Source organism: Cygnus olor, chromosome 1 (genome assembly GCF_009769625.2).
Source record: "Cygnus olor isolate bCygOlo1 chromosome 1, bCygOlo1.pri.v2, whole genome shotgun sequence".
NCBI classification, from domain to species: domain Eukaryota; kingdom Metazoa; phylum Chordata; class Aves; order Anseriformes; family Anatidae; genus Cygnus; species Cygnus olor.
Genome location: NC_049169.1, coordinates 160,637,318 through 160,651,773, shown reverse-complemented (window position 1 = coordinate 160,651,773; position 14,456 = coordinate 160,637,318).

The following is a 14,456-nucleotide window of genomic DNA, read 5'->3' as shown; positions in this document are numbered from 1 at the left end:
ACATCAGTCCATGCTGGGCAAGGGGGTCCTTCAAACATACTGCTAGTCTTAGGTTCAGGACAGAGATATTTGTGCTCTTTGCTCAATTGTCGTTGAGCATTTAAATCTCCACAAGTTAACACTTCACAAGCATCAGACGTGATGGATTGTGGTTCATAACTCTCTGTCACATTCACCCATATTTTGACAGGGTATCCCGTCTTACTATTATCTGGTCATGCCTTTTCCAAGTTGCCAATTGACCAAGGCTTTCTCTGAGGCCTACAATCACTAAAAACAAAATTAATAATTGATTTTTCCCTGTCATTAATTTTAAACCATAGGTTTCCAAATAATTATCAATACAAAGAATAAGATGTACACTACTACTATAACAAACCCCCCTTGGGAGCACTTCAATTCACTGTAGGTCTGTCCTTTCTCTCAATCACAAGTCACACTCATTAGTTACCTGTGAAAATAAAAGGTTAGTTTACAATTGTAAGCTTTTATCCAGCTCAGAGTCCAGTATGAGATTTTTTTTCTCTTCGATTTCAGCTTCCAACAAGTCTTCTGTAGGAACAGCTTCCCAGGTACTAGGGTCGACGGATGCCTTCACTCGAGTATAGTGAGTCCAACCTTTTTCCGCAGTTCCTATGGCTGTTTCAGTGGTTAGTAGTACTTGGAAGTGTCCTTCCCATTCAGGCCAGAGTTGATCTTTTCCAGGTCTGAATCAGGACCCAATTTCCCACGGGTCCTGAGAGATGACAAAGAAGAGGACAACCCCAGAATACAGTTCTTAAGAAAACTCTCTTGTTTCGAATTGTGGTATCTCACCCCTTCTGCCCAGATAGGGTAATCCAAACAGCATCTCATACGGTGAAATTCCTATATCGTTTCTTGGTGCTGTTTGAACCTGTAGGAGTGCTAAAGGTAAGCATTTTACCCAAGGAAGTTGGGTTTCTAACACTAATTTAGTTAATTGCTTCTTTAATGTCTGGTTCATTCGCTTTACCTTCCCAGAAGAGGAGGGGTGCCAGGGGGTGTAAAAATCCCACTCAATCTCTAAGGCCTGCATTAACCCTTGCAGTACTTGTGAAGTGAAATGACTTCCTTGATCTGAATCAACGTTTTCAGCTATCCCATATCTAGGGACTATTTGCTCCAGTGATACCTTAGCCACCGTGTTTGCAGTGGCAGATACTGAGGGGAAAGCTTACACCCATCCAGTCACGTGGTCAATTAGGACAAACAAGTACTTAAGTCTCCCTGCTTCAGGTAACTCAGTAAAGTCCACCTGTATACTTTGGAAAGGTCAAATCCCTGGCTCCCGTCCCCCTCTAGGTGAGTTACGAATGACCTTTTTATTTGCCTTTTGACATATGGTACATCCTCTGCATATTTGCTTCACTAAAGTGTATATTCCTACACAGACATACTTAGCACAACATCACACATTGCTTGCACCTCCCAATGACTCTCTTGATGTAAAACAGTTAATATTTGCCTCATTGGTGCTTTATTCAGCATTTCTCTCCCATCAGGGAGTATCCATTTTCCCTCAGACTTCGTGGCTCCTGATTCCTTAAAAAAATCTTTCTCTTAAAACTTTTTAGTTTTTTTTTCTTAGTTTTCAACAATCCCCTGAATCCTCTCCGGATTTATTCTCTGTTTTCCCTCAGACATTAGATGCCTTAAATACCTGACTTCTCTTTCTACATATTGTAATTTATTTTTCAATACTCCCAAGCCCCGCTTTCCCAGAAAGTTGAATAGCTTGTTAGTAGCTTCCTTCACAACTGTTTTCTCCTGTCCTGACAATAAACGATCATCCACATATTTGTAACAGTAATTCCTCCTTTGGAGGTTATAATTGCTCCAAAATCTGTCCTAGAACTTTGCCCAAATAAATCAGTGGCCCTGTAAACCCCTGAGGTGAAACTGTCCATATGTATTGTTGCTTCCGCCCCCATTTCAGGGTCTTTCCAGTCAGAGGTGAATATATCTTTGCTCTCAGGGCCTGAGAGCACTCCATTAATAACACTGTTATTCCAGCCTAACAATTTACTATTTGAATGCCCAATTTCATCATCAAATCCCTTCCCAACAAGTTAGTCCCTGCCTTGGGTACATACAATAATTGCCCAGAGATCATTTTATCCCCTAGTCTCAGCTTGGTATCCCCCGAAGGTGGCACTGTTATCCCAGCCCCTTCTACCCCCATCACTTTTAGGGTTTCATTAGTTAATTTAATCCCTGATACTTTACAGGCCAGTAATGACCTAGCTGCCCCAGTGTATTGGGTTTGATGGCAAGGTTCTGGGGGGGCTGCAGTGGCAGCCCCGACGAGGAGAATCCAGAAACCGCCCCGTGGCAGACAAGGGACAATTTCATCCGGCCCCAAAGGGGCCCACCGCTGCCCAGAGACAAGCCATGAGCGACACAGTCCGTGCCTCTGTGAGAGCACATCCACGAAGACAAACAAACAAACAAAAACCTGCTGCTCAACAGTAGCTGGGAGAGCGAGGAGTGAGAAACCTCCCCGCAGATACCAAAGTCAGCGCAGAAGGAGGGGGTGGAGGCGCTCCAGGCACCAGAGCCGAAGCCCCCTGTGGCCTGTGGAGAGGCCCCTGGTGGAGCAGGCCCCCCGTCCCCCCCCCTTCTCGATACTTGGGAAACTGACCAAACACCACAGCAAATACACCAAAACTTCTAGACTGTTACTCAGATAATGCCTACATCCTCTTTCCCTGCTCATCCAACTTTCCCAACTCATTCAAAAAACAGCTCTGTCAAACACTACATACCACACCTTTAACACCTTCAACAACCCCTTTTAACACTTCTTTTTATCTTTCTCCAGCCTGTACTTTCACCAAAGTCTCAGTCATTGGCCAACCTAATTCCCTACCTTTCTCCCTCCAGGATGCTGAAACAACACATCAGTACAACATATTTCATCCGATTTTCCTTCTCTCCTCCTTCTTCCACTCCGGATATTCCTACCTGAAGTGGCCAGCCTGGCCACACTTAAAACATCCCATCAAAGCCTGTCCCTGTGAAGATTCAGGCCGCAACACAGGTAGCTTTCCTTGCCCGCCATTCCTTCATCTCTCTTCCTCTCCTTTGCATCCTGGCCCTGACTCCCCCTGAAGATTTTCTTCCTCTTTCTCCAACCCTCTGCCTGACTACCTGCTACACTGTCAATACCATTAGTTTCACTCTCTGCTTTTCCTTCTCATCTCCTCTCCTGACACACACCTTCAGGGCCTCCCGCAGGAGGGCCCCCCAGTGACGCTTCACTACATCCCCCCACCTTCTGGAGCATTTTCTGTGTATCTTGCCAGGCTTTAATCACAAAATGAACTTTCAAGAGCCCTTGGGACACCGGGTCCTCAGGATTCATCCCCAAGTACTTTCTCATTCTGACCCCAAGTCTCTCATATGATTTCTGTGTTGCACACTATTATTATTCCAGCCAGGATCGGCAAGTGGGTATTTCTGCCCTGCCGGTATTACCCCTGGTCCTGGAGGATGAGCTCTTTCCCATTTTTGTATAGCAGCTCTCCTCCTGATCATTCCCATTTCTTTCCCTGTAAACAAAATATTTATATACATAATTCCCCCCCCCCCCCCCAAGAGTGTAAGTTAGGTCCTAGGAACTGGTCTAATAGTTCAGCCAGCCTGTTGGGGTCCTCAATTAAAGACTTCATCTCCTTAAAACTCCTAACCTCTCTGCTGGTAAGGAGGGGGGGAAATTCACTTAAGAGGATACACAGTTAGTGTTAGCACTGTTAGTATCAGGGAAGGCAAAATTCTCAGTACCTCTTCTACCTTGTTCCAATTCTTGCCAGAGCCTAGAGTACGCTCTTCTCTAGGGATAGTGTTAATTGCAGTCCCTGTCTCCCTTCCTGGAGCAACTGCTGCTGCCACCGGTGCAATATTAGGATTATAGGGAGAATAATTTGGCTCCTCCTCTGAAAAAAAACGGAATCTTATTGTTTACAGATAAATTTAAAGCCTGAATTTTCATCAGGCCCGTATTTTGGCCAAAATACTGCTGTTTCCTTAATTGGTTCTTTCGTCCAGACTGATACAAAATATTTAACCATTTTTTTTTCTTTTATCATCTCCTCTAATTTTGAGATCATTTTTCCAATTTCTTATAATTCTTCAGGAAGAACTTTTGGTAGGCACTCCCCCAGGGATATCTCCCTGTCCCCTGGAACTCATATTTCCCATTTTTCCTATTCTGGAAAATGGGGGTGTACTGCCAAGCACTTCCCCGTGCAAGGGCTACCGCACACCTATGAGTTTACCAGATTCCCTGGTGTACTTCCAAGCACTTCCCCGTGCAAGGATTACTGTACACCAAATTTCCCTGGTGTGCTGCCAAGCACTTCCCTGTGCAAGGACTACCGCACACCAAATTTCCCTGGTGTACTGCCAAGCACTTCCCTGTGCAAGGGCTTACCATACACCAAATTTCCTGAGACTCTTCCTTTCTCTCCCTTATCTCACGCTTCGTCCGTCTCCGGCCGCGCCCCTCGCAGAGCTACGGAACCGCGGATCAGGACTCCACACTCGCTTCGTACAAAAGTACGTCTCAATCACACATCACACAGAGTCTCACCCGACCCCCAAGGCAATACTTAATATTTCTTACCTTGGTCTGTGCACAGAGTTACCGGATCAATTCTTAAAACCCGGAGCGCCTACCTTCTTCCCTTCCCCACTACTTCACGGATCCTGCCTCTTTAATCAGTCTCGGGCCCTCTGTCAGCTCTCCGCAGAACCGCCACCATCGATGCACAGGACCGCTGAAATCAGCGGGGCATGCCTTCCTGCTGCTGCGGCGGTGGGGCTCCCCGGTAGGTGACTGGCTCCCGGACGAGCCCCCAAATTGTGAGAAACACTCCGTAGCCAATAACTTAGGCTCAGGCGAGGATCTCAGTGAAGTAGTAATTTATTCGCGATTGTAATGGCGGGCGCCCCACAAGCAGGAGAGCGCACCTACTAGTTCCAAAACACAGTTTATATACTTTTTGATGACAGGACCCTCCCCTGTTTCCCCACTGGAGTGGGTAATCCAGGTTCACAATCTATCTGATGCTTCACAGACAATGCCTGGCCTTCAGTTGCCGGCCTGTTTTTGAGGTGGTAATGTTTTCTCCCCTTATCTGGCTTGACTTAACATAGTGATTTTTACCTGGTTGCTCTAAGGAGTCTGGTTGTCTGCATTTACGAGGTCACCTGCTGAGCTTTCTTGTCACTGTAAGCATATCTCAATACCACATTCCTTCCTTCTAAACAATGTAACACTGCAAAAACAACATTTCTATTCCCACAGTAACACAGATGTTTTAGTTGTTGCTGAGCAGTACTTACACTAAGTCAAGAACTTTTCATCTTCTCATACAGCCCTGCCAGTGAGGAGGATGGGGGTGCACAAGAAGCTAGGAAAGGACAGAACCAGGACAGCTGACCCAAACTGGCCAAAGGGACATTGCATAACATACGAAATCATTGAAATTATGCTGAACAATAAATTGAGGGGGGAGGGGAGGATTGGTCAGGACTGCTGCTACTGCTCAGAGTCTGGGCATCAGGGTCAGAGGGAGCTGAGCAATTGTATGGTGCATCACTTGCTTTGTATTTTACTTTATGATAATTATTATCCTTAATTTCTCTTCCTTTTCTGTCCTATTAAAGTGTGTGTATCTCAACCCATGAGCTTTACTTTTTTTTTTTCTTTATTTTTTTTTCTTTCTCCCTGAGTTTCTCTCCCACATCCCACTTTGGAACTTCGGAGTGAGAAAACAGCTGTGTGGTGCTTAGTAGCTTGCTGGGTTAAACCACAACAAGCTATGTGTATGAATACTCCATGTGGGAATAGAAATGTTGTTTTTGCAGTGTTACATTGTTTAGAAGGAAGGAATGTGGTATTGAGATATGCTTACAGTGACAAGAAAGCTCAGCAGGTGACCTCGTAAATGCAGACAACCAGACTCCTTAGAGCAACCAGGTAAAAATCACTATGTTAAGTCAAGCCAGATAAGGGGAGAAAACATTACCACCTCAAAAACAGGCCGGCAACTGAAGGCCAGGCATTGTCTGTGAAGCATCAGATAGATTGTGAACCTGGATTACCCACTCCAGTGGGGAAACAGGGGAGGGTCCTGTCATCAAAAAGTATATAAACTGTGTTTTGGAACTAGTAGGTGAGCTCTCCTGCTTGTGGGGCGCCCGCCATTGCAATTGCGAATAAATTACTACTTCACTGAGATCCTCGCCTGAGCCTAAGTTATTGGCTACGGAGTGTTTCTCACAGTTACCAACATTATTCTCATCCCAAATCCAAAACGCAGCACCATATCAGCTACTAGGAGGAAAATTAAATCCCAGCCAAACCCAGGACACTTGTGTTTCTCTTTGTTTTTTTTTTTTTTTCTTTCTTTTTTCATTTTTTTTTTAAGTTTCTCTCTCTCCCTAGATGCAAATGTGCGTATATGAATAAATATATGAAGACACATATATTATGACTGTCTTTTTGTTTCATGTTATCAAAAATTTAGTAAGTTTCTATATTTGCCATTTAGTACTTAAACAGTGGTGACAAATATAATTTGTGTACAGGCCTTCTATTAAGACTGTGTAAAGGATACTTTCTGAAGTTCAGAATTAGTTCCATGTTTATGTGTCATCGCTAGTATAAATAAAGTAACAAAAAAGAGTGAGAGTGGGAAGTTATATAAGCAGCTACAGTCAGGCTCTCTTTACATTTTTGTAAGCACCAGCTGGGAAAATAATTCTTCCTTTATAGGTTGCATACTGTATTGTTCATATTTGCTTCTTGAGAAAAATGCATTTATAACTCTAACTGTTTATAACTGTTATAAAGCTACATTTAATTTCCTACGGAAAGTTTTATTAAAGACTGTAAAAAAAAAAAAAGGCAAATAAATAATAATAAAAAAATAAATTGGCACAATTCAATTGTCACAGTTGAACATCTCTTGACAACGTAGTCCAGGATACAATCTTTCATAAAAATGTGATTATAACTTTTAAAGAAATGTGTGTTCTTGTTTTCTTACATGTTGCAAGAGCTAGAAAAAACAAACAAACAAAAAAAAAACTAGGAGGTAAGATTGAAGTATAGAAAGTATATGGTTTTTGGAAGCCAACAATCTACTGTGTTAGTCTGTAATAAATAAATAAATAATAGTAATAAAAAGTAATAGACTCATGGAGAAAGGACTACACTACAACACCATAGATGAGGAGTTAATTTCATAGTTGATCTATGGGATAAATTTGGTCATTCAACATACTTTTTGTGTTTCACTTCTCCCACTTGTACAATGAAAATAGTAATAGTAATTTGCTTGTTACCTAAAAAATTATTACTGCTGTACCAAAATTCACTAGACTTTAGTGGCATACACATTCACTCCATTTTGATATTTTAAAACCATAACAAGCAATCGTCTTTAGCAAATTTACCTTTTAATTAGAAATCAGTAATCTGAAACCCCCTGTGCCTTACTGAAGACTTTATTACTGTCAATTTGAAAGCCAACTTAAAACCATTATAAAACCTATTGCTTAATTTTCTTTAAATAAAAATATGTACATAAGTGCTTTGAGTAGGATCTACTGACAGTTCTCATTAACCATACTTTCTATTGTTATTAAATCAATGAAAATGTGTCAATGTTTTAGCATATTTCATAACCCAATTGGAAGAAACACATCATATACAGTAAGGTGAAATTGTTTTTGAAAGACATTCATTCAATATGTGGAAAGATCCAGCAATCCCATTAACTACTTTAGTGTGTATCTTCAGTTCCAGTGAGATTCTTTTCATGGAAGAAGAACCAAATGTGGCTAACTGTTGTGAAATGACCACACGGACACCAGGGTTCTGTTAGGATCAGTAACTGCTACTTCTTTATTGATGACATAACTTCAACTCTCTCTTACTGAGGGCATAACTTCATCTCTCTTATCAGGACGTAACTTCATCCCTCACTCCTCAATCCCCTTATTGAGGACGGGTTCCCTTCTTCTACCAATCGTCCCACAGCAGCACTTTTCCACTAACTATTCATTGGTCAACAACTTTGTCTGGCAACAGCAAACACCCAGCAGCTTCCATGCTTTAACGGCTGGAGAACAAGCTACCCGAGACAACAAGGTGTCTCCTGAATCACCCTTCTTTGTTCCCTCTAAATTCTTTACATTCCTGATGGCCTCATCCTTAAAAGTCCGATGTTATCACCAACCATTGGGCTTGTCGACCCCCATGGCCACACTCCCACAGCTAAGGGCTCTTCAAGTCCCTTTATGTCTGCTTGCTGTTAATATTCCAAGTTCATACTAACAGCATATTACACATTTTTAAAATATTAGACAACTGTAATCTAAGTTGCCTGTAGTCACATTTCCAAGAAGCTTTCACATTAAATCTCCTCACTACAAAATTGCTAAGTCTCTTAGGCTGTAGATTCATTGTACAATGTCAGAAAATGTTAGGAACACACCATGTATGCAGTAGAGAGGAGGCTCAGAGGAACAATGGGGGGAAAAAAAAAGTTACAGATAAATAGGAGGAGAACCTGAAAACATTTTGAAATTATAAATGGTTACTTCTTCCAAGGAAGAAACTTATATTTAATATAAGTTAATAAGTTAATATAAGTATACATTTAATTTTCAAACTAAATCCTGAAGGGGAAAAAATACAGAGTACAATAAGGTATATTTACATAAACTACACTGTGAGTACTATAGAGAAACGAAGTATATGAAGTATATATAGAGAAATGAAGTATACTACAGTCTAGTAGCCCAAAGTGTTTACCTTTTTTATTTTGGTAATACGTTTGCAGAAACCTTGGTTGGCAGCCAAAAAAGCCAATTGTATCCTGGGGTGCATCAAACACAGCATTGCTAGCTGGTCAAGAGAAGTGATTGTCCCACTATACTCTGTGTTGCTGCGGCCTCACCTCAAGTATTGTATGCAGTTTTGGGTGCCACAATATAAAAGGGACATGAAACTATTAGGGAGCATCCAAAGGAGAGATATGAACATGTAAAAGGGTCTAGAGGGGAAGACATATAATGAACATCTAAGGTCACTTAGATTGTTTGGCGTAGAAAAGAGGAATTGAGAGGTGACTTCACTGTGGTCTACAGCTTCCTCAGGAGGGGGAGCGGAGGGGCAGACACCGATCTCTTCTCTCTGGTGAACAGCAATAGAGCCCAAGAGAACAGCCTGAAGCTGCATCAAAGGAGGTTCAGATTGCATATTAGGAAAAGGTTCTTTACTGAAAGGGTGGTTGTGCGCTGGAACAGGCTTCCCAGGGAAGGGGTCATGGCAGCAAGCCTACTGAAGTTCAAGAAGTGCTTGGACAAAGCTCTCAGAAGTATGGTTTGATTTTCATGTGGTCCTGTGTGGAGCCAGCAGTTGGACTTGATGATCCTCTTGGGATCAGATTTGGGATATTCTATGATTCTATGATAATACCTAATACTCAATGGTACTGAAGTACAGTAACTGGGTTATAGTTGTATGAAACTAAACTGGAAGATATATATATATCTTATATATCTTTAGGGAGCACTGTATACATCTCAGGCATTAGTGGACATTTAGACTACGGGACCAGACTAGACAATTTCAAATTAAAATCTCTGTAATAAGTATGATGTGTATATCACCTTCTCAAGTTGTTTGTTTTTTTAAGTGATATTATTAATATAAACATAGGCCTTGGCTGCCTGTGTTACATTTACATGATTTCATGGTACCTAATTTCCTCAAACTTTAATTAACATTTTTCAATAACACCTGTATGGGGAACTCTGAAGAACTTTAACACGTGTGAGCATCCTTGTGCATTTGCATATATGCCTGAATATTTACACACACTCTTCTGGAATAAAACAAAACAATATTTTTATTTTGAATGGGACTATATTAAACAGGTTTTCCTAATTTTTCTTTAGATGGAAGTGAACTGACATTTTAGAACTTTCACAAATTATCTATTTCCCCCTCCTCTCATCCCATACAGTTCAGGGGCACGAGGACATAAACTACAAGATTCTGCTAGGCTGCTACTTGCTCATTTTTGACAAGAAGCTTTAGAAGTCTTCCAAATGCTTGTACCTAGTATCTGTTGGACAATCAGAGAGGAAATTACATCAGATTAGTATTTTCTGATGGGAAACCATTTTACTGGCAAATTCTGATCAGTTCTGATCTCAGTGCTCTTGTTTCCATTTATGCTCAGATGCATTTGTGAAATTCATCTCTCATCATATTGATATGACAGGGTTCCAGTGAAGCAGTAACAGAGTATCATGTCAGTAATTTGACAGATCAAGGACTCCCCAAGGACTCTATAATGAAGAATACTCCATTCGCTTTTCTGTCACATATGCATACTCATTTTAGTTTGTTCAAAGCTTCTGTGCAGTCTCTGTTAGAGCTGTAATGATGTTACTGAAATCCAATTTATTCTGTGTAGATTTTAAGATGCCTTTAAAATTAAATCAAGTTTGGTCTGGATCAAGTACAGTTTCAGACAAAAACAATCTAATACTTTAAACTAGAGGATATAACACTTGTGCTGAGTGATATTTTTCTTTTAAAAATAAAACAAACAATAAGCACTACAAGTTGTGTTTACTTATAATCACTAGCTTAATTTTTGCCAATGAAGGCATGAATAATGCATTTTTACTAGAATAAAAGCTCTAGTATTCAGCTAAACTGTGACCTTGTTTGGCAGCAGGCAAGCTCACTCCATTGATTGCCATCAAAGGCTTTAACTTCAGGGATTCACAGATGAGCAAAGGTAGATTTTATCCCTCTGTTCATAACTGATGTACCTAATGCTGCAGAGAGCACTCAACAGCATGTGGTCTTAAACTGATGGTGTCTGTGTTGGTACAGGACCAAGCATTTCTAAATGGTCATACAGTGAGATTACAGTAAGATAAAACAGTCACTGTCATAACTTTCAGTGGTCTTCCCAACCCTACAAGGCAAATCTACAAGGAGAAGCTTTCTACCTTTCATAGGTTTGTGCTTGACACAACTGGTAACTTGTAAATTCCAGCCGGCAGGATTCAAGTGACAAGTCTGTTAGCCCAAGTACATCAAAAGCTTTGAAAACAGCACATTTTAGGGCAATAATAGCCCTGAACGAATGGAATGAATTAAATTCATGGAATTTAATCTTCACTGAAGTGAGTATCTGTTTCCTTGCTCTTAACATATGTAAGGCAATGAATGGCAGTTTGCAGTTAAATTCCATATATTTTAACACATCTGTTAACTTGCTTTTGAATTAAAAATATGGACACCCTTAAGCCTTTTAAAGATTGTGAAAATAATTCATTAAATCTGACTATAAAGCTGTTGCATTAAAATGTATAGGAATACACAAAGACAACACAGGAAAACTATTAAATGAATTTCACAAACAATTCTTACTTAATTAGTATGTTTTAAATATATCTTTAAAGACATAGCAATACTTCTGTGAAACTAGCATTTAGCATATGTGTTAACTGGGTTATGAACAGAAAAATGTTTCAGAAAACAATTGAAGTCTCATAAAATTATTTTGTTTCAGAAATTATGTATTTTTTTCTAGTTGAGTTTGTTCATTTTCAGTAGGGATAATCTGAGTGTGAATACAGAATTAAAAAAAAAAAAAAGCTTTTGGAGATGTTTGTGGGAGTTAATTAAAAATAAATGAAGGCAATGGTGTTTGGGAATTAATGTTACACTGTTTTTTGTCTTCTGAATGATTTCCTGCACTACTTATCTTTCTTATATATATTGATGTAAGTGACATTAATTTTCACAGATACTTGTAAATTCTGTCAACAAACTCTTATTTAAATACTCACACACAGCATATTGTTCCTTCATTAAAAAAAATAAAATAATTTTTTTTCCTGCCTTCAAAACTGCCTTAGTGGCCAACAAGTTAGTAAGAAAATTACTTATTTTTGTTAATTTTTTTACCATTTATTATTAAATCATATTATTGCTATACACTAAGCATTAGCAGAATAAACCTGCTAGTTAAGTTATAGGAAATAGATCATCACAGAGGCAGCTTTCAGCTGTAGGAAATAGCTATTTTGATTTTTCCCTAACCCCTGTCAAATTTTGCAGTTTCAGATAAAACAGACCCATAACTATTGAGGAAGATTCCTGATTAAGTCCAGAGGCCTGAGTAAAGTTACCACAAAGCCTGTGGCCTGCTAATAACAATAACAATGTGGTATATTCTAGTTCTTGCATGATACACTTTGGAGTACTGATTACTATAGGCATATATCAGAAAATAAGGGAGGTATTCAGCTCACTGTAAGCAGATATCTACATTTAGTCAGCTGAATACCTCTCTGCAATGGAAACTTTTAACCCTGTAGACACTTTTACTGGAGATACCTCTAATAATTAGGGTGGTTTATAAACCCAAGGACTTGACTCAGACTGCCTACACACAGCTTTCTAGTGTCACTTGACACAGTATAATGTCTGAAATGTCCTTGTACAGTAGGCAGGAAAAAAAAAAAAAAAGGAAAAAAAAAAAAAAAGAAAAAAGATGCATGACTCTGTAGCATTAGGAAGTTCAATACTGAGTCCAGTCCTATTCAATATCTTTATCGATGACCTGGGTGATGGGACAGAATGTATACTCAGCAATCATGCAGATGACACAAAACAGGGAGGAGTGGACAACACGCCAGAAGATGATGCTGCCAAACAGAGGAACCTCAACGGGATGGAGAAATAGCTGGGAAGAACCTCATGAAATTCAACAAGAAGTGCCAAGTCCTGCACCTGGGGAAGAAAACCCCATGCACCAACATATGCCGGGGACTACTCAGCTGGAAAGCAGCTTTGCAGAAAAGAACCTGGAGATCCTGGTGGACACCAAGTTGAACATGGGTCAGCGATGTGCACTTGCTGCAAAGAAGGCTAATGGTATCCTGGGCTGCATTAGCCAAAGTACTGTCAGCAAGTCGGAGGAGATGATCTTTCCCCTTTACTCAGCACTGATGAGGTTACACCTGGAGTACTGTGTCCAATTCTGAGAGTACAAGAGAGACATGGACATACCAAAGAGAGTCCTATGACTTTTGTTTTTTTTTTTCTTCTGAAACTGCTGAAGAGAGTTGAAGATGTGAATATACATTTTGAAGATGTTCCAACTTATACATTGTGGTAGAAACAAAAGTGAAGATGTTCCTGCATTATTTGGCTCTTCCTGTGTTGGTGGACTGCTTAGAAAATTATCAAGAGAGTGTGTTATTGCACAAATTCATATAAAGTTACTGTGACTTCAATTCCCTACACTAATGCAATTTTTCTTCTCTTCCTTAACATAATTATTTTTGTTTCATATGTTGTTAATGGGTTATATATTGCCTACTGCAGGTGCCAGGAAGATATTTAGTAGTCTGAGCATTTGAAGTATGGTTTAGGCTGTTGGAAGCCTCATGAAGTTTTAATCTACTAGTATCATAGAATCATAGTATATGATCCTGTCTTGGAAGGGACTCACAATCATCAAGTCCAGGGAGAGAGACTCTACAGCCTCTGTGAGGAACCTGTGCCAGTGCCTAGACACACTCACAGAAAAAAAAAAAAAAAAAAAAAAAAATTCCTGATGTTCAGAAGGAAGCTCCAGTGTTTCAGTTTGTGCCTTTTGCTTCTTGTACAGTCACTGAACACCACTGGAAAGAGCCTGGATCCACACATTGACATACACATTTATAAGATCTCCCCCTGAACCTTATCTTCTCTACGTTACACAGTCCCAGCCTTTCCTAATAGGAGAGATACTCCAGAGTCATAATCATCTTTATGACACTTCATAGGACTCTCTTTTGTTATGTCCATGTCTCTCTTGTACTCTCAGAATTGGACACAGTACTCCAGGTGTAACCTCATCAGTGCTGAGTAAAGGGGAAAGATCATCTCCTCCGACTTGCTGACAGTACTTTGGCTAATGCAGCCCAGGATACCATTAGCCTTCTTTGCAGCAAGTGCACATCGCTGACCCATGTTCAACTTGGTGTCCACCAGGATCTCCAGGTTCTTTTCTGCAAAGCTGCTTTCCAGCTGAGTAGTCCCCGGCATATGTTGGTGCATGGGGTTTTCTTCCCCAGGTGCAGGACTTGGCACTTCTTGTTGAATTTCATGAGGTTCTTCCCAGCTATTTCTCCATCCCGTTGAGGTTCCTCTGTTTGGCAGCATCATCTTCTGGCGTGTTGTCCACTCCTCCCTGTTTTGTGTCATCTGCATGATTGCTGAGTATACATTCTGCGCCATCTCCCAGATCATTGATGAAGATATTGAATAGGACCAGACTCAGTATTGACCGCTACCATACACTGTTAGTTACTGGCCTCCAACTAGACTTTTCACCACTGAC